Raw genomic sequence first — 22,862 nt, 5'->3', positions numbered from 1 at the left:
CGTGTGGCGGCACTCGGTCTGCAAACACTGATAGTGGCGACACGCGGGTCCGACGTATACTACCGGACAGCGGCCGATTTAAAGGCTACCGCCTAGCAAGTGTGGTGTCTGGCGGTGACACCACAAAAAGTGTATGGGACGGAGTCGGACGTTGCTGAGAACGATCTCGATAAAGGCGACGAGCAGCTCTTCCGCTGCCGTGAGCTTCGCCATTCATAAGGATAATTTCGGTGTATGCTGCAAAGTTGCTCTCTCACAGACACATGAATGAGGCTCGTATCAGGTCAGAGAGGTAGTGTAGACGACAAATGACATCAGTCGATTCTACGTAACCACTCTGCTCCGTGACTACCCTGTCGTATACCTACCTAGCAAACTTGTCAAATGGCTGTAGCGCTGAACTGGTACGTTTCCGGACATGGATTCCTGTTCAAAATATTATGTGCTCACTCCCCTCTACAAGTCCTAGAAGTTTGTAACGTGAATTTCCGATCATCCTGCAAAAGTATTACAGCTCTGGCGCCCCTTTCGGCTTGGCACCCCAAGCGGCAGTTTGTTCGCTTGAGCCTTAAACCTGCTCTGATTAGCCCACAGACTTAGGAGGGTGGAGTTTACCCGTGAATCGATCTGCGGATTCTTAATGAGCTAATGGAGGCATACGATGTTCAAAAGTAACATGGATTTTGTTATGCGATCGATAAGCGCCTTGATATCAAACGGTCTTATTCATCACATGTCAACCCACGCACTTCCTATACGTCAAAAGTAAACTGATACCAATTTTTTTTTGTCCTCGAAAAACTTTATGAAAAGGTTTTCGAAAACCGTACAAAATGCTCTTGAACATAACTCATTGATAAATTTGTCGTTTCCGTAGATACAATTACATAGCTGCTAATTGAGAAATTCGTTGTCCCAATTTTAATTTCTTTATCATTGCCTCAGTTTTGTCTTCCACTTCAAATATTGTAGCAGTTATTGTTTCAGGCTCTGGTCCTGGAACTGCCTTCTTTTGACATCATTAGTTCCAGCCTCGTCTTCATTTCAGTGTTTGACCTTTAGTCTGGTTAGCGCTGTTCGCATAACGGGAATACAACCGAAACCACGGTACGGATGACAAAGACAAAATAAATGCGATCGATAAGCACCCTTATATCAAACGGTCTCATTCATCACACGTCAATCCATGCACGGTAAGGATGACAAAGACAAAATAAATGTTTATTCCACCAATTATTACAAGCTACACTCACTGCTAGGCAACATGGATACAAACCAATCATTTGAATATATATGCTCTAAAATTCCTCACTCAGTATCTAGCAGCCGAGTGAGGTGGAGCGGTGGTTAGCGCACTGGACTCGCTTTTGGGAGGACGAAGGTTCAAACCCGCATCCGGTCATCCCGATTTAGGGTTTCCACGACTTTCCCAAATCGCTTCAGGCGAATACTTGGATGGTTCCTTTGAAAGGGCACGGCTGACTTCCTTCTCCATCCTTTCCTTTCCATTCGATGACCTTGTTTGGTCCCCTCCCTCAAATCAATCAGCCAATCAGTATCTAGCCTACAAGTGGCACATTAATAATGCGCCGTGCTGTGACTCGCGTTGGTGCTGTTTGTGAGTTTCTGTCCTCTGTTGGAGGCCAGACCGTATCGTTTAGTTGACAAGGTTGCGGTTGTTTGTCTTCTTCTCGTGTTGACTGGCGCCACTTGGTTTTGCAAGCATTACCTGTCCGCTAGTGGCAGCAGTGGCGGTTATCGATATGTAGTAACTGTGGCCCTATCTTTGGGGCGACGTCGTGGTTCTTCCGGGTTGCGTCAGGGTGCAGTTCGCGTGGGGACTCAGGAGGAGCCAGGTCCGCTCAGTGCGAGAATACGCTGGGGCCATTGTCGGCGCGCATGGACTGCTGGATAGAAGGCCTGTGGTCACGACGGTGCACGACCTCATCGTAAACCGGGGCCTGCAAGTTTTGAGTGCCTTTGGATTCACGTAGAGAAACCTCCACCATTGTGAGATCTTGCGATTCTTCAGTGACTTGAGTTCGTGTTGCTGCTTGTAGTGTTGCCGAGGCGAAGAGCAGCGAGTGGAGTGCTTGGGGACGGCTGATCTGATTAGCTTTCCTGGATTTCTAATTACTATTTATTGCATTGAGTTTGTTGTATGTATTTTGTATGTTAACCGGGGACCTAGAAACGACGGAGAGGCTCCGTCCCCGCCGCAGCCGCAGTGGTCCACAACCCCACGACGACTACCGCACTCCACTTCGACCCTCCGCCGCCCCACACCGAACCCAGGGTTATTGCGCGGTTCGGCCCCAGGTGGACCCCCCAGGGAACGTCTCACACCAGACGAGTGTAACCCCTATGTTTGCGTGTTAGAGCAATGGTGGTGTACGGTTACGTGGAGAACTTGTTTGCGCAGCAATCGCCGACGTACTGTAGCTGAGGCGGAATGAGGAGAACCAGCCCGCATTCACCGAGTTAGATGGAAAACCGCCTAAAAACCATCCACAGACTGGCCTGCTCATCGGACTTCGACACAAGTCTGCCGGGCGGATTCGTGCCAGGGACCAGGCGCTCCTTCCCGCTCTGGAAAGCCGATTCACTTTGTTACTATTTGTTAAGTTCAACCAGCGGTATTTATCCTGCCTCGTGGTCACTAACGCCCCAGTTGCCTGCCCTGGGGGTTAGTGTATGTAACGGCAGTGTACATTTACTCGCCTTGCCGCTGCTGTCCGGTGAGGCGCGTAGTTTGCCAGGCTCAAATGGCTCTGAGCACTATGGGACTTAACTTCTGAGGTCATCAGTCCCCTAGAACTTAGAGCTACTTAAAGCTAACTAACCTAAGGACATCACACACATCCATGCCCGAGGCAGGATTCGAACCTGCGACCGTAGTGGTTGCGCGGTTCCAGACTGTAGCGCCTAGAACCGCTCGGCCACCCAGGCCGGCGTAGTTTGACAGGTTTCTTGATTTTAGGTTGCTTGGCGATTCTTCTACTCTCGTGGAAGTGATTCCTTTCTCGTTTCAGGCGCTCTAAGCACAGTATTCTGCGGGCAGAGTCCAGACAGCCGGTTCCAGCTTTGGCGTATTTTACGTTTTTGCATTTGGTTTATTGGTTGTCAGGTAGTCTCAGCAAGATTATCATTAGTCATTCGTTAGACAGCCACTAATCTGAGTTACCATCTTGTGAAGTGAATACAACTCTTGGCTGCCTATCTCATCGTTCGCGAAAGAGTTTTTTAGCCAGACGTACTCAGAGATCGATTCCTGGTGCACCGTCTGTGACTGGCCCTTGTGTTTTATTATTGTATTTGCTGTTTTATTGTATGTTTCTTAATTTTTTATATAATTGGCATTCTTGGCGTTACAACAGGTTTAAATGATCGTGCTACCAAGTTTACCACCATTTTGTCTCACCCGTTTGGTGATCAGTTGCTTGTTCTTTTAAATTAACCTTGCTATTGCATTGCTGTTTCACAGAATGTTCGTTAATTTTTTTATAATTGCCGCTCTTGGCGTTAAAGTCCTTCAGCCGTGACTGTGGTTACTTTCCTTAAAATTCTAATTGGGGTCACATTGGCTTGTTTTTAAGACATTATTTGCTGTGTCTGTATTTTATGCTCATTCGATAAATAGTGAAGCACTAAAAGCACATTTAATTACAAAGTTGTTTATTCCTTCATCGATAACGTGTGATATCTTTATTTATTACTGAGTCTGGAATTACCGTTTTATAAAAAAAAAATGTGTGTATTTGCAAAAGGGGACTGAGTACGGCCCCGTCCACAATCGTAACCGAATCCTGTCTTCCTTGATTACCATGTTTCAAACACACTGATAGAGAAAGATCACAACTCGAAACAAATAATTAATATATAGTAATGAAATATTGCGAATACATTTGACTAGTTACCATATTTAAGTGATTAACTTAGCAAGATCACAAGTTAATGTAAGCGCGAGATAGGCCATTGCAGTTGTGAAATGTTGGTACACTAATAACCGGTGTAATCACCAGAATTTTGAACACAAGCATGCAAACATTCTTGCATTGTGTTGTACAAGTGTTGGATGTTAGTTTGTGGAATGGAGTTCCATGCCTGTTGCACCTGACCAGTCATTACAGGGGCGGTTAATGCTATTCGTGGACGACACTGGAGTTATCGTGATATATTGTGCCGTATGTGCTCGATTGGAGAAGATCTGGTGATCGAGCAGGCAAGGGCAACTTGTCGACACCCTGTAGAGCAAGTTGGAGTACAACAGCAGTTATGTGGGCTAGCGTTATCTTCTTGGAAAACACCACCTGAATGCTGTTCAGGAATGACAGCACAACAGGTGGCATCATCACAACTTTGCGATCAGGGTGCATGGGATAACCACAAGAGTGCTCCTGCTGTCGTACGATCTCGCACCCCAGGCCTTAAATCCAGGTGCAGATCCAGTGTGTGTAGCACATAGATCGGTTGATTGCAGGCACTCAAGTGAGCTCCTTCTAACCAACACACAGCTGTCACTGGCACCGAGCCAGAACTAGCTTTCATAAAAAAACTGATCTCGACCCTGCCCTCCAATGAGCCCTCACTTGAAATAACTGGAGTAGCAAATGACAGTGGTTTGTAATCAGCAGAACGCACACTACAGGGCGTCTATCTCGGAGTTGACTTAGAGTAACTGATTTGTAAGTGTTTGTTGTGTCACTTTGGTGCCATCTGCTGCTGAACCTTCTGCTACAGACACAGTATGATGCACTAGAGCCATACGCCGAACACGATGGTCTTCCCTCTCGATAGAGTCCCATGAACTTCAGGAACCGCTGTCTTCTTGTGATTTTATTTTCTCGTGACCCACACTGCCATCAATCATGTACACCTGACAGCAAAAAAAAGTGGACCATTGCTAAATGTAACGAACATAACAAAGCTGTGTCGCAGGTCGTCTAAACGCCGAACCCTGTGGGGAACAGTCGTTTGAATATACAAAATGATTTCCACAAGAGACCACTAGAGAACACTGCTCATACATCAGCCAGTCCAGATGTAAACCAATAATTTCATACAACAAATATTAGAAAACACGTTAGAGAAAGTCCTTAACGCTTGTAAATTAAACTTCAGTACAATAAGTCACACTGCGGAAGTCTTATCACACTCAGTAAATGACACGAAGAGTTGTTGTTGTTCGTGATTCGAATTTGAACCCACTGTTAACCAAAGCGTGTGTATCTGATCGAGACTCCACTAGGCATAAAGAGACGTAAAATATCGAAGTTTTTATCACTATCAGTTTGCAAGATCGAATGTCCAAACCTGGAAATAAATGACGATAGTTTAGCACTGCACCAGAAACTCCATGAAGCTGATATTGCCTCTGAGAAGTAACCACCAAAGGAATGTAATAAAGAGCAACGCACACGTGTGACACGCTATGAAGTAAAGTTGTAGTGATGGACTGGCATTAGAACACAGTACCTATACGAACTGTTAACCAAGGACAATCAGATGTCAAATATTAAATATGTTCACTAATAGCGTGTTACTGGAACCTGAGACGACGTTACAGATGATTTTTGCCTCGCAGGAATTCGAACCTGGCACCTGTCGTTACTGTCTTGTAGCTACGAATAGATATCCACCACAGCGAGATGTGCGCATGTTCGACTAGAGGTAATGCAACGAATAGTTGTGGGCTACCTGGGACTCCAACCTGCATAAATTCTCGTTGTTGACACCACATGAAGAGGTGCCAACTATCAAATTCTCTTTCACTAGTAGTTAGGATCGCGCCGTTCGTAGAGACCTGGAAGAGTTTGCCATCGTGATGAAACAATGAAATGACGGAAAAGTATCACCTGTAAAGGTTCAAAGCTTGAATCTCATTCTAGTGTCAAAATCTCAAGGCCACTTAAAATAAGAAATGAAGATCTTATGACATAACATGACGACTGGTTCATGAACTAAACTAACATCGCTAGTATAAGAAAGCTTACTAGAGACACTGTATCTGCAAACACCGACTTCCGTTTTTGACAGCCAAAACTAGTTCAAATCTGTTCCACTCAGAAGCGAATGGATATGTTTAAAGTTGATTTGGAACCGCAGCACAGTGGTGCGTTCTTTACCTGATGTTACTGAAGGTGGAGTGGGTATCTTTGTGGCTGTTGGAAAATGGTACCCCGCGGGAATCGAACCCACACCTTAGCCATTACGAGCTAGCCCTAGTCCAACTAGCCACCGACTTTCACATGTGTTAGCATCATGTTTTTATCATAATGGGACATGCAGCACACGGTATGAGAAGTGTTGAGTTTCACTTGAGCTGTTGTTGTGAGTACCCAATTCGTGGTCCAGTAGTAGTCAACGTCATGCAAAGCGAAAGCAAAGCCATGATATCATACCAGTCCTCCATTCTTTTTTTAAGCCGTATTCCGTCTAAGTGTGTCTGATAAAAAGCATCAGAAGATCAGAATAAGTTTCATTCATTTCCTATTCAGCCAGTAATAGAAACACCTTGCAGAAACATGTTCGTGAAAGGGCTTATGGGTGCCTGTCTTGGTAAGACGAATTTCAGCGCCATGAGTTAGTGGCCGCTTGATACAGACTGACATCCGCTCAAGCGATCTCGACGCATCGAGTATAGAGCCAGTCATCTCCAGCGGAAGTTTCTGCTCTCGAATTATCAAGTATGACATTATGTAATGTTGTGTATGATATAATACTATGTTTGATCGTGCTCCGTGGCAATTTTGTATGGCACGTTGCTGTAAGACTGTTTTATTATGGTCTTATTTTGTTCAAGTTTCGACTATAGCTCGTGCCCTGACAACTTTGATATCTCTGAATTTTGACATAATGAGGAGTGTCTTTTATGAATTAGAAAATTGAATGTAAAACAGAGTAAAGTCTAACATTAGTGATATCGTGTTCGGTTTGTAATTAATAAAAGGATGAAAGAAGTGAAGGCAATTCAAAACACCTGTGCCCTGTATGGAGTGACAGCCATTGAGAAAATCAAGTTGTATCGTTCCAAGCACGATCACTTTGAGATAAGTTAATCACTACATTCAGGAAGACAAACTGGCGCTGATGAAAGACGATGCAGTGTATCCGATAACTGGCATGTGTGACGACCAATTAACCATCGTGTGACACTTGCCTTCAGTAGTCATATTGAGGTTAAAAGAAATGGAGGAGGATTACGGTACAACGTATCGACAGAAACGATTTTAGACCCGAAGCCGAATCTCGAACTGGGAAGGAAGTCGTCTATGCCCTTTCAAAGGATTAACCCTGGCCTTTGCCAAGATAGATTTAAGGAGGTCACCGTAAACTTAAATCAGTGTGGCTGGCAGCGATTTGAAGTACCGTTTGGTAACTTCATAAGGAGAAAATAGTGGGTAAGCCAAAACAAACAACACTGTATCTAAAACGATGGCCTGTATAAGCCCACAAAACGTACTGTTATTGATATACATCTGGTACACAAAGGTGTTTCTTGTTACGAACTTCTTCAGTGGGTGTGTCCTTTGCAGTTTACGTTTATTGCCAACAAATGAGGTGCCTTGCAGTCACAGAGTAATAAATGCGACCTTGAAGACAGCGAGCTTGGTTGGCAAACACGCCTACCGCACGTCTTCTAATCTGGCACCCGCTTCTGTTTACCTTTCTCGCCTTTTATCGATCCTTTTTAGTTTTTTGTTTTTTCGACTGCGCTTTAAACGTGGCTGAACTCAGAATCAGCAAGTCGCCAGATGCATTGGATCGAGAAGCTACTTACGCATCATTAGAAGGTTTTCGATAATGAGGTGGAATATATTGTTGACAATTTCTCTGATATTTGTGTCCATGTTGTTCAGTAACCTAACGGGAAACGCTATTAATATGCCCAAAGCTAACACAACTGGTATCTCATCATAACAACATACAACGAGTGGTATCCTAATTAAACGTGAGGTCCTTTGTCATACTCAAGTAGCTTCACCGGACTACAATGTAAATACAACAATGTGGCTGCGAGAGTAGTTGCTGACTGACACACAGTTAACATAGTATACAGTGATACGATTTCATGAACATATTTGTGTATTTTCAGTAACAGTTCTGCAGTATGTTATGTTTCTTACATTTTAATCTACTGATTACTGAATGTAGCGAGAGTCTTATGATGACAAAATTCCTAAAGATATCGTTCCGAGTTCGATACATCTATTTGTAAAGGCTCGTCCGCACGCAAAGATCTGTCTGCGCAAATGTCTGTGCACATCACATCTGAGCAGACAGATCGTTGCGTGTGGACAGGAGATTTGCACCGACATGAGGTATGTGCAAACCTGGAAGTTAGAGTTGGAGGTTTGAGCGAATAGTCTCAAATCTGTGGGTGCAAACCATATCTACGCAGACAAGTTGGAGCGTGTGGACAGGAGATCGCCGCAAAACTGGAGCGAAACAGCTGCTTGTATAGTCTAGTGTTTGTCTTTGTGCGCACGGAGCATTAAAATGGCTGACGCTCGTCAGTGTTGTGGACAGTTTATCAGTGAGTTCATTGAACTTTATAGAAATGACCCTTGTTTGCGGAAGATTAAAAGTAAAGAGTACAGTGACAGGAACAAAAAGACAGCTGCATACAATGCATGAATAGAAAAATTACGAGAAGTTAACGCACTGGCGAACTGAGAAACGGTAATAATAAAAATCGTTGTGGACTGTTTACTGTAAATAATTATCAAAAGTTCAAAAATCTCGAAGATATGGTGATGGAGTGGGTAAAATATACCAGCCAAGTTTGTGGTATTTTGTGATTCAAACACGTCTAAAACAGAATAAATATTGTGATTCTTCATCAGAAATAATAATATTTGTAACTTGACAGAATTAATGTACTTGACTTGCCTTCATGAACTCATCCTTCAGGACAGCGTAAATAGCTCCACTTGTGTTGTGTATAATTTCACTCAATGCTTGTTTAGAAATTGCAGTTGAAAATTTAAAGTCCTTATAGCTCCTTCCTGTTGCAAGGAATCTTAATGTCACCTTCAGCCGTTCATGGAGAGAAATTGGTCTTCTCATTCAAGTATTATTTCGTATAATATGAGAGGTTACGAGCGTTAAAAGACAATTATAAGTTTCGACATCCATCTGTAAATAATTACGCCAGTCGTTAGGGTGGCCCTGCAACTGTCGCAGTAAATGTACGTGCGAAAAATGCTTTCGCTTTAGCAGCCACTATACCATTTTGACCGCTCTCTCTGTTTCCTGCGTTTTGTCTGAATGTTTTGTGCAACACAAGTTGCAAACACAGACCACAACAGAATTTCTTCAATTCCTAAATTTCGAAATAAATTAATTAAACGTCTGACATTTTCGGCGATCGTAGTCGCTTGCCACTGATATTTCTTTTCAACACCGACAGATGGCAGGCGATTGGTAGATTGGAGTTTGTGTCGTGTGAACACAACACATTTGTAGCGATCTTTTGCATGTACAGACATCTGCGCCGATATCTGCGCAGACAGATCGTTGCGTGTGGACCGGCCTTAGCTATGTCACAGAGGAGATAAAATGTTACTCTCGTGCCACTTTCGAACTGAGAGCTTCTTCATTTACAGCATTTTTATATTTTCTCCTTTCAATGTTTCTTCTGTTACCCAGGGATTTCTACTAGCCCTCCCTTTTTACCTACTTGATCGTCAGCTGCCTTCACTATTTCATTCCTCAAAGCTACCCATTCTTCTTCTACTGTATTTCTTTCCCCCATTCCTGTCAATTGTTCCATTATGCTCTCCCTGAAACTCAGTGCAACCTCTGGTTTAGTCAGTTTATCCAGGTCCAATCTCCTTAAATTCCCACCTTTTTGAAGTTTCTTCAGTTTTAATCTACAGTTCATAACCAATAGATTGTGGTCTGAGTCCACATCTGCCCCTGGAAATGTCTTGCAACTTAAAACCTGGTTCCTAAATCTCTGTCTTACCATTATATAATCTGATACCTTTTAGTATCTCCAGGGTTCTTCCATGTATACAACCTTCTTTCATAATTCTTGAACCAAGTGTTAGTTATGATTAAGTTATGCTCTGAGCAAAATTCCACCAGGCGGCTTCCTCTTTTATTTCTTAGCCCCAATCCATATTCACCTACTACGTTTCCTTCTCTTCCTTTTCCTACTGTCGAATTCCAGTCACCCGTGACTATTAAATTTTCGTCTCCCTTCACAACCTGAATAATTTGTTTTATCTCATCATACATTTCATTAATTTCTTCATCATCTGCAGAGCTAGTTGGCATATAAACCTGTACTACTGTAGTAGGCGTGGGCTTAATGTCTATCTTGTCCACAATAATGCGTTCGCTGTGCTGCTTGAGGTAGCTTACCCGCCCTCCTATTTTTTATTCATTATTTAACCTAATTCTGCATTACCCCTATTTGATTTTGTATTTATAACCCTGTATTCACCTGACCAAAAGTCTTGTTCCTCCTGCCACCGAACTTTACTAATTCCCACTAAATCTAACTTTAACCTACCCAGTTTCCTTTTTGAATTTTCTAACCTACCTGCCCGATTAAGGGATCTGACATTCCACGCTCCGATCCGTCGAACGTCAGTTTTCTTTCCCCTGATAACGACGTCCTCCTGAGTAGGCCCCGCCCGGAGATCCGAATGGGGGGGACTATTTTACCTTTGGAATATTTTACCCAAGAGGACGCCATCATCATTTAATCATACAGTAAAGCTGCATGACCCCGGGAAAAATTACGGCCGTAGTTTCCCATTGCTTTCAGCCGTTCGCAGTACCAGCACAGCAAGGCCGTTTTGGTTATTGTTACAAGGCCAGATCAGTCAATCATCCAGACTGTTGCCCCTGCAACTACTGTAAAGGCTGCTGTCCCTCTTCAGGAACCACACGTTTGTCTGGCCTCTCAACAGATACCCCTCCGTTGTGGTTGCACCTACGGTACGGCTATCTGTAACGCTGAGGTACGCAAGCCTCCTCATCAACGGCTCATTGGGGGTGAAAACAAGAAAGCAGTTTACCATGTCTGGCTGACCACGAGGGTAAAAAGGAAAAGCTAGCCACTCTGTACCACATTAAAACCCCCACCCTGAAAGCACTAAGGTGGAGGACACACAGAGCAAATGACAAAACTCACCCTCGCGAATAAAACGTAAAACTAAAGCTGCTGTTGAGGCATTTTCACCCAACACCGAAGGTAGGGTGATGGGAAAGTTGAAAGTCCGCCACTGACCGGCTAATAAAAGTAGGCAGTCCAGCAACAGTTGGACGACCGTCATTCGTGAGCCACAGCGACACTGAGGTGTGTCGTCGCTATGGAGGGGGTAACCATGCGTCACGCACGCATGGCCAATGCGGAGCCGACAGAGAACCGCAGAGTTCCTGCGAGAGGCGTGCACGTGGTCTTCTACACATTAGTAGTTTCTTTAATGGCAAACAGCTTGTTGTGCATGCTGAGATTATGCCTTTCCGTCTCCCAAAGCCACAAAATCTTGAGGCATAATACTGAATGCAGATCAGTTTCAGAGGAGCCATTCTCCATAAGCGGTTTCCACGTAGCCTGTTTGGCCAGCCTGTCGGCAAGTTCATTGCCTGGGATCCGACGTCACTTTGGGGTCCAGACAAACACCACTGAACGACTGGACCGTTCCAGGGCATAGATGGACTCCTCGATGGTCGCTACCGAAGGATGACGAAGGTAGCACTGGCCAGTAGCTAGGCTGCTCAAGGAGTCAGTACGCAGGAGAAATGACTCGTCTGGGAATGAGTTGATATGCTCAAAAGCACGAGATATGGCCGCCACCTCTGTAGTGAAACCAGTGCAGCCATCTGGCAAGGAGTGCTGTTCTACATGTCCTCCATGAATATAGGCAAAGCCATGGAGCCATCGGTGTGAACCACTTCATGGCCGCGGTACATGCCGAGAATCGAAAGGAAGTGACAGTGGAGGGTCGCAGGGTTAACTGAGTCCTGGAGCCATGTGAAAGGTCCAGGCGAAGGCGCGGCCTAGGTGTACACGATGGAGGTGTTCGTGAACGAACCTCAAGTATAGGTGGTAAATGTGAGGACTCCAGTTCAGAGAGAATGGATCGTACAAGAACTGCAATTGTCAACCCTGAACTGGGCCGCCGATGCGGGAATGAAGCGCCATGGGTGAAAAAACGAGACGGTAATTCGGATGCACTGGAGAACTGCATACGAGGAGGTCGTAGCCACAGGATGTAGGCGCTCATATTTTTTCTTAATCTTAGTGTACGTCTGTCGGTACAGGATGTTGTATTCCATCATTTTCTTCTCTTTCTGTAAAATCCTGTAGTCTGGCAGGCAAGGTAAATGATGCTCGCCACAGCTGACACAGATGGGAGGTGTAGATCATAGAGTATTGGGATGTGATGGACGTTCACAATCTCAACATGTGACACTGGAAGTATAGCAGGAAGACATAGCTGAACTTCAAGCACTTAAAAACACTGCATCGGGGAATGATTATATGGCTTGACATCACAGCGGTAGACCATCACCTTGACCTGCTCGGGTAAGGTGTCACACTTGAAGGCCAAGCTGAAGGCACTAGTGGCAACCTGATTATCCCTCAGACCCCCAATGGACGCGCCGCACGAAGTGAAAACCCCGCCGCTCTAAATTGGCTCGCAGCTCGTCATCAGACTCAGAAGAAGGTACCTGTGGAATGTAATACCCTGGACCATATTTAAGCTCTTATGTGGCGTGATAGTAACAGAACCATCCCCCAACTTGTTACAAGCGAGTAAAGCCTGTGACTGGGCAGAGGATGATTTTACCAAGACTGACCACGAGCGAATTTTGGACAAGTCCTCCACCTCCCCAAACTTATCCTCTAAATGCTCCACAAAAACTGTGGCTTCATGGAAACAAAGGCCTCGTTAGTTCTTATACATATGAGGTACCAGGGTGAATAAGGTTTGCTGCCATCCTTAGACTGGCGTTCCTCCCACACTGTGGCCAGGGAAGGGAATCATTTAGGGTCTTACTTTCTTGCATTGTACTGAGACTTGGAATGCTTAGAGATTGCTTGTGTCTGATCACCAGCAAATGATGACGTGGTACACTTCATCATGCGTCATCCGCCCTGATGCCACCCGCTCCGACCAGAGGCCCTTCCCATGGGTGCCACACAGCAGCAGCAAAAGCCACCTGGCAGGATGGCCTTTGCTAAGAGTCCCGATGCCTCAGGGTGACAGGCATCTATTCCGTGTTATACGGGGGGAATTACCGGTGGGGGCATCAGCAGAGTGATCCCTGTGTTGTCAGGGGGCTACAGTCAACAGGATACATGGCGGCCCCACCACAACAGACTGGCTACCGTGCTGGATATCAGGTGCAAAGAAGTCAATGGTTATCGTCGGCAGTGCATGGTGGAAAACGCACCCAGGAAGGTTGGGCAATAGATCTCAATGCACGATGGACATGTTGCACCATGTAGGGTGCCCATCCCTAATTGGCTCGCTCTTCAGTAAAATTCTGAAAAATGGAGGTCAATCTCTACAGGGGACCATCACATAAAGCCCGAAACGTGTGGACTCCTTTTAGTCGCCTCTTATGACAGGCAGTAATACCTCGGGCCTGTTCTAATCCCTGGACCTGCAGGGTCTTGCAAGATGATTCTCTGTCATTCCAGCAAGTAACAAAACTATCACAACTATCGTCACCAGACATGTACCAATGTATTGACATGACGTATCATAGTCTTTGGATGACGATTATGTTTCTACAGGAAAAGTCTTTCTTGAGTGGGCTAACAATTTAGGAGCGCATCTCGTTTATCAATGATGCAGCGGCTTAATTACTTTCTCATGAGGAGTTTACTAGTATTTAAGGTAAGAGAGAAGAATGGAAAGTTGTACAGACCACTTCAATGCTTACAAAGGAAAAAAAAAACATAATCCACTGAGTTACAGACCCATTTCATTGGTATCGACATGTAGCAGGACGTGTGAACAAATACTTTGTTCCAATGTTATGAAATACCCTGAAATATATTAACTTTTGACGCCAAATCAGCATGGATTTGCATAGCATCTCGCTTGTGAGACATAGCTGACACTTTATTTGCACCATGTACTGCTTACAGGGGCTCTCAAACTGATTCAATATTTATAGGGTTCAAAAAGGCTTTTGATATCAGCCCTCGTAAATGGCTTCAACCGCATTGCTGTCCAATGGACTATCCTGTCAGTTGTGAGACTGGATTCGTGATTTCCTGTCTGGGCCACAGTTTGCAGTAATTGACGAGCCGTCACTTAGTGAAATGGCGGTGATGAGAGTGATTCCTCAAGTAATGTGATGTAGATCTTCTGCTATTTCTAGTACGTATAAACTATTTAGCAATTAGAACATTTTTCTTACATTTGTGGCAGGTAATGCTGCTGTCTGGTAAACTACTCAAAAGAGCAAAGCGAATTGCAAAATAATGTTGAAAATATATCTTCATGGTGCAAAACATACTAACTGACATAAACAATGAAATATGTGAGGTTCTTCACATAAATACCAAGACAATTCCGTTAAAATTCGCTTACACGATAAGTTGTTGTTGTTGTTGTTGTGGTCTTCAGTCCTGAGACTGGTTTGATGCAGCTCTCCATGCTACTCTATCCTGTGCAATCTTCTTCATCTCCCAGTACCTACTGCAACCAACATCCTTCTGAATCTGCTAAGTGTAGTCTTCTCTTTGTCTCCCTCTATGATTTTTACCCTCCACGCTGCCCTACAATACGAAATTGGTGATCCCTTGATGCCTCAGAACATGTCCTACCAACCGATCCCTTCTTCCAGTCAAGTTGTGCCACAAACTTCTCTTCTCCCCAATCCGATTCAATTCTTCCTCATTAGTTATGTGATCTACCCATCTAATCTTCAGCATTCTTCTGTAGCACCACATTTCGAAGGCTTCTATTATCTTCTTGTCCAGACTATTTATCGTCCATGTTTCGCTTAGATACATGGCTACACTCCATACAAATACTTTCAGAAACGACTTCCTGACACTTAAATCTATACTCGATGTTAACAAATTTCTGTTCTTCAGAAACGCTTTCCTTGCCATTGCCAGTCTACATTTTATATCCTCTCTACTTCGACCATCATCAGTTATTTTGCTCCCCAAATAGCAAAACTCCTTTACTACTTTAAGTGTCTCACTTCCTAATCTAATTCCATCAGCATCACCCGACTTTATTCGACTACATTCCATTATCCTCGTTTTGCTTTTGTTGATGATCATATTATATGCTCCTTTCAAGACACTATCCATTCCGTTCAACTGCTCTTCCAAGTCCTTTGCTGTCTCTGACAGAATTACGATGTCATCGGCGAACTTCAAAGTTTTTATTTCTTCTCCATGGACTTTAATACCTACTCCGAATTTTTCTTTTGTTTCCTTCACTGCTTGCTCAATATACAGATTGACTAACATCGGGGAGAGTACAGCCCTGTCTCACTCCCTTCCCAACCACTGCTTCCCTGTCATGCCCCTCGACTCTTATAACTGCCATCTGGTTTCTGTACAAATTGTAAATAGCCTTTTGCTCCCTGTATTTTACCCCTGCCACCTTCAGAATTTGAAAGAGAGTATTCCAGTCAACTTACACGATATATCAGTCACATTAACATTTAAAGGTTGTCGATTCAATTAAATGGGGAAGGAAACCAAACACCGTGTTTTATTGGAAGAGTACGTAGAAGATGCAACAAATAAAGTGACCGCGTGCAACACAGTTGTGCGTCCTTTTTGTGAGATTTCCTGCGTAGTATAGGATGCCTACGAGGTTGGACTGACTGAAGACACCGTAAAAGTTCAAAATATGACATCTCATTTTGTATTATCACGAAACAGGAGAGATTGTGTCATCATGATAAACGAGTTAGGATGGAAATAATTGAAATGTCCGCGTTTTACTTTCGGCGAGGTGTTTTCACTACATTCCAATCGCGAACGTCGTCCACGGAATACCACAATATTTTGTGTGCCCCGTCATACAAAGGAGACATGACTATTGTGATAAGGAACATTGGTGCTTGCCCGGTAAGGTTTTGTTGTCCATTGTTTCCATGCCCTTTTTGAGAGTGGAACAGTAGAGCAACAATGCGACAGTGTTTCAAACAGCCCTCTGCCAAGCACTTAATTGTGAATCGCTAAGTATTGATGTGGGTGTGAACGCAGACGTCAAGGGAGGGGGATCAGGAAGGAAGGAGGGCTCTAGGAATGAACAGGTGTTGAGAAGTGCAAAATAGGAGACTGGTGAAAAGCTTGCAAAGTATTCCTTACTCAGTCGGATGCCACAGTTCGTTTTACGTTAGGACAGAGAGAAAGGAAAGGAATGTTTTCAGAACGCAGAATGGATTATAGGTAAGGGGATATGAAGGAATACAGCTTCATAGGTTTTGAGAGGAATCATAGAGGACAGTAAAGAAGGGAAACATCAAACGAGAACGTATGGTTTCAATGGAATTCGCTAGATTTGTTTATAATGATTTGGGAGAATGAAGTAGAAATGCAATTGGGGTGCTAAGGTTAGAGAGGCGAGGGTGAGTGAGTGACAGAGAGAATGGAAGATAAATTGACAATAAATAAATGTTGGACGAAATCATCTGTACAAATTTTGGAGGATGGAGGGTGTATTAGTGGATGGATTGAAGAGAGAGATGTGTCTGAAGTAACATAAAATACTTTTAAAGCGTCCATCTAAACTGATTACTTTGTAAGTATATAGACAGGGAATAAATGAAATAAAAATAGAATATTTAAGGAACTGTATATTCAAAGGAAACTCACTTCAATTAGAAAGTCAACTCAAACGAAAACTAACTCAAATTTTAGAATGAGATTTTCACTCTGCAGAGGAGTGTGCTCTGATATGAAACTTCCTGGCAGATTAAAACTGTATGCCGGACGGAGCCTCGAACTTGGGACCTTTGCCTTTGGCGGGCAAGTGCTCTACCATCTGAGCAACCCAAGCACGACTCACGCCCCGTCCTCACAGCTTTACTTCCGCCAGTACCTCGTCTCCTATTTTCCAAACTTCACAGAAGCTCTTCTGGTAGAGAACTTGCCCACGAAAGGCAAAGGTCCCAAGTTAGAGTCTCGGTCCGGCACACAGTTTTAATCTGCGAGGAAGTTTTAACTCAAATTTTATTTATCGGTTACCAAGTGTTCTTCCACTGGTTCTCAATGCCTACATAACAAAACGATTTAAGTACACTAACTTTTTATCCATAATCCTACATTGTTCTGTACTTCTATCATGCGTCTTGGCATAGAATCTATAAGCCGTCTGACTAATGGCCTGAAGAAGGTGCTTCCTCCCAGGGTTCAAGAACTCAGTCCCAAAGGCTGTCAGCTGTAGCTCGTTGTTTCCGTGTCCACTCCTCTGTTAACGTTCTGGCGACCTCAGCCCACATATTTTCCATACGGTGAATATCAGCAGCCGTGGCTGTCAGTCCATGACATTGACGCTAACCGTGGAGAGCTTCCGCTAAAAGAATGCAGACTTGTGGACGGGAAAATGGTCCTCACACAATGTGAAGTCCCCTTCTCCGTAAAGTATTCGCACTGACGGAAGCGTCACATTTTCCAATATGTGGGTATCCTGTTCGCTATAGGGTGTTCCTGCTACCCGGTGAAGAACTCCTGGTCCTGTTGCAGAAATACATTCCCAGCAAGAAACAGACAGTCGCCAATTTCCTCTCGTCATGGTTACATATTCGTGTAGATGGCGAGTCCCTTGCAGCCTGTAAATTACTATTGGATCGTCGTTGCTGGTGGAAAATACCTCCTCGTCAGTGAAAACGGCGTTTTCTCACGACACACTCTGATGGTGCCCCGCATATGCCAGCTGGTATATAACACTGTCTCTTGTTTCACGGCGGATCGTTGTGCATGCAGTCCAGCGCCCCTTAGCCTTTGACGAATCGTGTCACTGGAGGCGGGGAAGTTGGTCTCCCGCCGCTACTGTTTTGCGTTAAGAAATGGATTTTCTTTGCTCTTAGACAGTAGCTCCCTGTCCTCCTGCTGTTAGCTCACTCTCTTCTTGTCTGTTCTAGGAGCTCTGTTGGTAAAGCATCTTTCAAGATAGTTTCTCCACCGTCTCGTTGCAGTGGAATGTGGCACATCATACTTTCTGTCAGCTTCTCTGATGGAATATCCACCTCCTTCAGTAAGAGCAAGGACGCTATCTCGAGTTGATCAGTGAAGAGAATCATTGCAACAGGTGGCCTGGTGTGTATTTATGCTTGCCGCTCTTATTCTGACGACATGAGAGGAAGTTAACACATTTGCATCAAAAGGGGTGGCATAGGCAGACATGTGCTATGGCTGTGCCGGGCGGGAGGCTGCCCGCCACAGCCGGCCTGCTTGCTTCAGTCTCATTCCGACACCAGGCTGTAGCTGGCCGGCATAGCTGGCCCGTAGCGAACGAGCCTTGGCTATTCCAAGCCCAGGCAGCAAATCCACACTCACTGTAAAAGAGATCAAACAGTACATCTAGCCTGCCCAAGTCTTTAGTATAAACCAACGCAGGAGAGCTATTTGCTGTAACACGAGCAGGCAGATCTACTTTTGACGTTTCATTCAAATATTTAACGAAAAATAAGTTAAAGAACACACTCGTAATAAAAGTAGCTAGCACAGAATAATTCAACTAGCTAACAATCGCATGACGTAGCAAACTATTCTTTCTTGTAAGCGCTCTGCATTAGATCTCGCCTTAAGGGGGGCGTTGATGAAATACACACACTATTTCAAAAATGCACCAAATCCACAGTTTTGGGGATATGGGAATGAAATTTTGTACCACGCTTTACATGAAAGTTGCACGTTTACATATAAAATCCTTTGATTACATATATTCAACGCTTTTTTGAATGAAATTTGAAGTTTTATTTTCAAAAAAAATAATGTATGTTCCTTTTTCACAGAAAGTATTCAAGAGATTTCTACAAAAAATTTCTCTGTTTCATCTCTTTATATTTTGTAAGCTTCTCATGATGTTTTTGGAATAGGTCAAATAGGAGAATTATCGTAATTTTTCAATTATAATTCCGCAAGTACAATTTCAAATTAAAGCAAAATTCCAAGCACTTTGCCCCATATCTCACTTTACAATCAGGATTTCAAAATTTGCTCTTGAGACAACGTTTATTAGGTTTACAGAAATATGTGTACAAAATTTCGTAAAACTAGCATTCATAGAATCTCTGGAAAAGGTACATAAACTTTAAGAAACAAACTTTTCAGGAAACGCAATTTAAAGTTCAACTTAACTTCTTTCCTTATGTCACTTCTTCAGAAGGTACCACATATGTACCGTGGGTAGTCTTTCCCTTCAAGGCTTGTCTTCTGGTTTCTTGTTATCTGTCTTCTTTCCTTTAGCAGGTCTTCAACTGACTTTTCAGCTGCAGAGGCGCGCTTTAAATCTATTTTTCTCAGGATGTCTTGAGTAAAATTTCCTATCTTGAAGCCCATTCTTTCTAATACCTACATCCTCCCGAGGTTCTCATCATTAAATACAATAACTGCATCATAGGTTGCAATTCTGACAACTGTAGAAGATGCAAATGTGTTTTTAGGGCATCGTTTCCATATGAGTGAATTTAGAGACTCTTTTGGATTTTGGGTTTTTCCATGAACATTCTTTTTTAGAAGTGCAGGATCGGCCAAAGATGATCTATAAAACCAAAGAGTATGTATCACGGCCTTCTAGATGTATCCTGCAAACGTCTGGTTGAAAGTAATATAGAGAATAGTTGTTCACTGTGCTGCTCAAAACGTGGGCATGGCAAGGAGGCTGTGTCACACTTTTAATTTTCAGGCACTTTGGATACGATTTCAGCATTGAAACTTTGGGTACTTATTGTCCATTACAACAACAACTAACAAATAAAACATAAATCGAAAATTGACATTTTTGGTCAATTTCATCAACGCCGCCGCCCCCCCCCCCCCCCTGAAGGAAGTATGTATTCTACCAAGTTTACTAAGCGAATTTTAAAAGTAAGCGGTTTTAGTGGCACCCTTGTGTTCATGGTATATTATTCACATTTTGAGCACTTATAAGGGTGTACTCAATGTCTATGAAACAATAAGTGCTGCACAACGGAAATTACGTTCCGCTGAGGCACTGGAGCTAAACACAGTTTCTGTGTATTTCACAATTAAGTGTTTCGTAAGGAGGCCACAGAATCGCTTCAATTTCTCGACCATTCCATTCAAGTGTGAAGCTCAAGAGAAACTAACACCAAAATCTTTGTGTGGGAGTTGTAATTACTCTTCTGTTATTACAGTTGTAATATCATCCTTTGTACGGCAGCGGCAACAAAAACTATTTACATTCGGAGGAGAGAAATGGTGGTTGAGATGTCTTGGAAATAAAGTGCCACAGTGAAAATACGTTTGTTTTAATATTGCGTCCTCAACTTGTCCCCCTGCCCCCTACAACTGTAAGGAAAAGAATCCGAAACACTCTCTCGTCTAATTCAACTTCTTTCAACGTTTTCGATGGCCCCCGTCAACCCCGCCAGATAATGATCTCACAGTGCTCAGCGATATTCCAGAGGTCGAACAACCATAGTGCTGGCAGTCTCCTTGATAGACTTCTTGGGTCTTCGAAGTGTTGTATCAATAACCCACCACTTGTTTCGCCTACGTCACAATATGTGATGTTTCCCAGTTACGTTGTTTATATTTGTAATCCCTAGGACTTTCGATAGCTCTACAATCCTCAGATTTGTTTTACTTATCGATTTCTCGAAGCTTGATGAAACCTTCTCAATAATCATGCAGAAAACCTCACACATTTTATTGTTTAGGGTTAGTGGTCACGTTTTGCACCATGAAGATATATTTTCAATATCATTTTCTAGTTCGCTTTCCTCTTCTGAGGAGTTTGATGACAGCATTACCTGCCACAAATCTAAGAGAAATGTTCTGATTGTCTGCTAAACAGTTTACATATATAGTTTATTAGAAATAGCAGCACGTCTACGTCACTTTCCTTGTGGAATCATACTCATCACTTCCGTTTCACTAGAACATTTCCAGTCTGTTACTGCAAACTGTGACCTTTCTGATGGAAATCACGAATCCAGCTGCATAACCGAGACGATTGTACATACGAAAGCTATGTAGTTTAGGCCGCTTATAACAAATTATTTCAAAGCGCTTTTTGGAACTCTGTAGATCAATTTCAGAGCTCCTGTACGCAGCACACTGCGCGAATAAAGTGTCAGCTATGTCTCACAAACGTGAGGCTATGCAAATCAATGTTGGTTTATTGTCAGTAGGTAATATATTTCATAATGTTGAAACAAATTTTTTGTTCACACTTCCAGCTGCATGTCGATGCCAATGAAACGGGTCTGTGACTCAGTGGATTATGGTTTTTTTTTTTTTTTTTTTCCTTCCGTAAGAATTGAAGTGGTCTGTACAACTTCCCATTCTTTTCCCTCACCATAAATGCTAGTATACTCCCCCTGACAACGTAGATAAAGTAATTAAGCCGCTGCATCATTGATGCACAAGGTGCACTCCTAAATTGTTAGCCCACTCAAGGAAGACTTTGCCTGAAGAAACATAATCTTTCTCCTACGACTATGATAGGGTCATGACAACTTTGTGGTACATATATGATGATTGGTACATATCTGGTGACGCTGCGAGAGTTTTGTTACTTCCTGAAACGACAGAACTATCTTGCAAGAGTCACTTGATATATTTGCAGTATACCAAGAAAAAATTCCGAATGAATTCCACTTTGGTATATCATTCACTTACCAAATGTATATTTTCAGACAGGAGTGGTTACTTTCACGCAGCAACTACAACTAATCTTATTATCGACATTGCGAATTACCTGGTCGGCATTGCGCCTGGATCAGGCATCACAAGGGCAATAAGGAAGCGATGAATGCTACAGTTGGTCTCACTGTAAAGAGTAAGAGGCAGTAGCTCTCAGTTCCAAAATGGCACAAGATTAATATTTTACCTCCTCTGTGCTTGACCTACAAAGAGCTATATTGAAATCAGAACGGCATATTTAGAAATTTTGCCATCATAATACGTCTCAATACATTCAGTAACTAGTAGATTTAGAGGTAAGAAACATAAAATACTGGGGAACTACTACTGAAAATGCACAAATATGTCAATGAAATCGTATCACTGTATACTCTGTTAACTGTGTTGTATTCAGCAACTACTTTTACAGCCACACTGTCGTATTTACGTTGTAGTCAGGTAAAGCTACTTGAGTATGACAAAAGATTTCGCGTTCATTTAAGTCAACCATTCGTTGTGTGTTGTTATGATGAGCCACCTATTGTATTAGAATAGCGCGTGTTAATAGCTTTTCTCGTTAGATTATTAAACAAAATGGACACAAATATCAGAGAAACTGTCAACAATATATCTACCTCGTTAACGATAACCGTCTGATGCTGATTCCAAGTTAAGCCACGTTTAAAGCGCTATCGGAAGAGACTAACTTTCAGGTGGTTGATCGATAAGATGCGAAAAAGGTAAACACATGCAGGTGCCAAATTAGAAGACGTGTGGTAGACGTGTTTGCCAGCCACACTCCTTTGAGCTGTGTTTCAGGTCGTATTTTTTACTCTGCTACTGTAAGTCATGTCACTAGTTGGCAACGAACGTTAACTGCAAAAGACACATCCCAGTGAAGCAGTTCGTAAAGACTAACACCTCAGTTGTGCACCAGATGTTTATGAATAACAAATTCTGTAGACGTATACAGGCCATCGTTTGAGATATTTTTTATATTCTCCTGATGAAGTTACCATTCAGTACTTCAAATCCACAT

This window comes from Schistocerca gregaria, chromosome 3, assembly GCF_023897955.1.
Source record: "Schistocerca gregaria isolate iqSchGreg1 chromosome 3, iqSchGreg1.2, whole genome shotgun sequence".
NCBI classification, from domain to species: domain Eukaryota; kingdom Metazoa; phylum Arthropoda; class Insecta; order Orthoptera; family Acrididae; genus Schistocerca; species Schistocerca gregaria.
Note: the sequence above shows the minus strand (reverse complement) of the source record.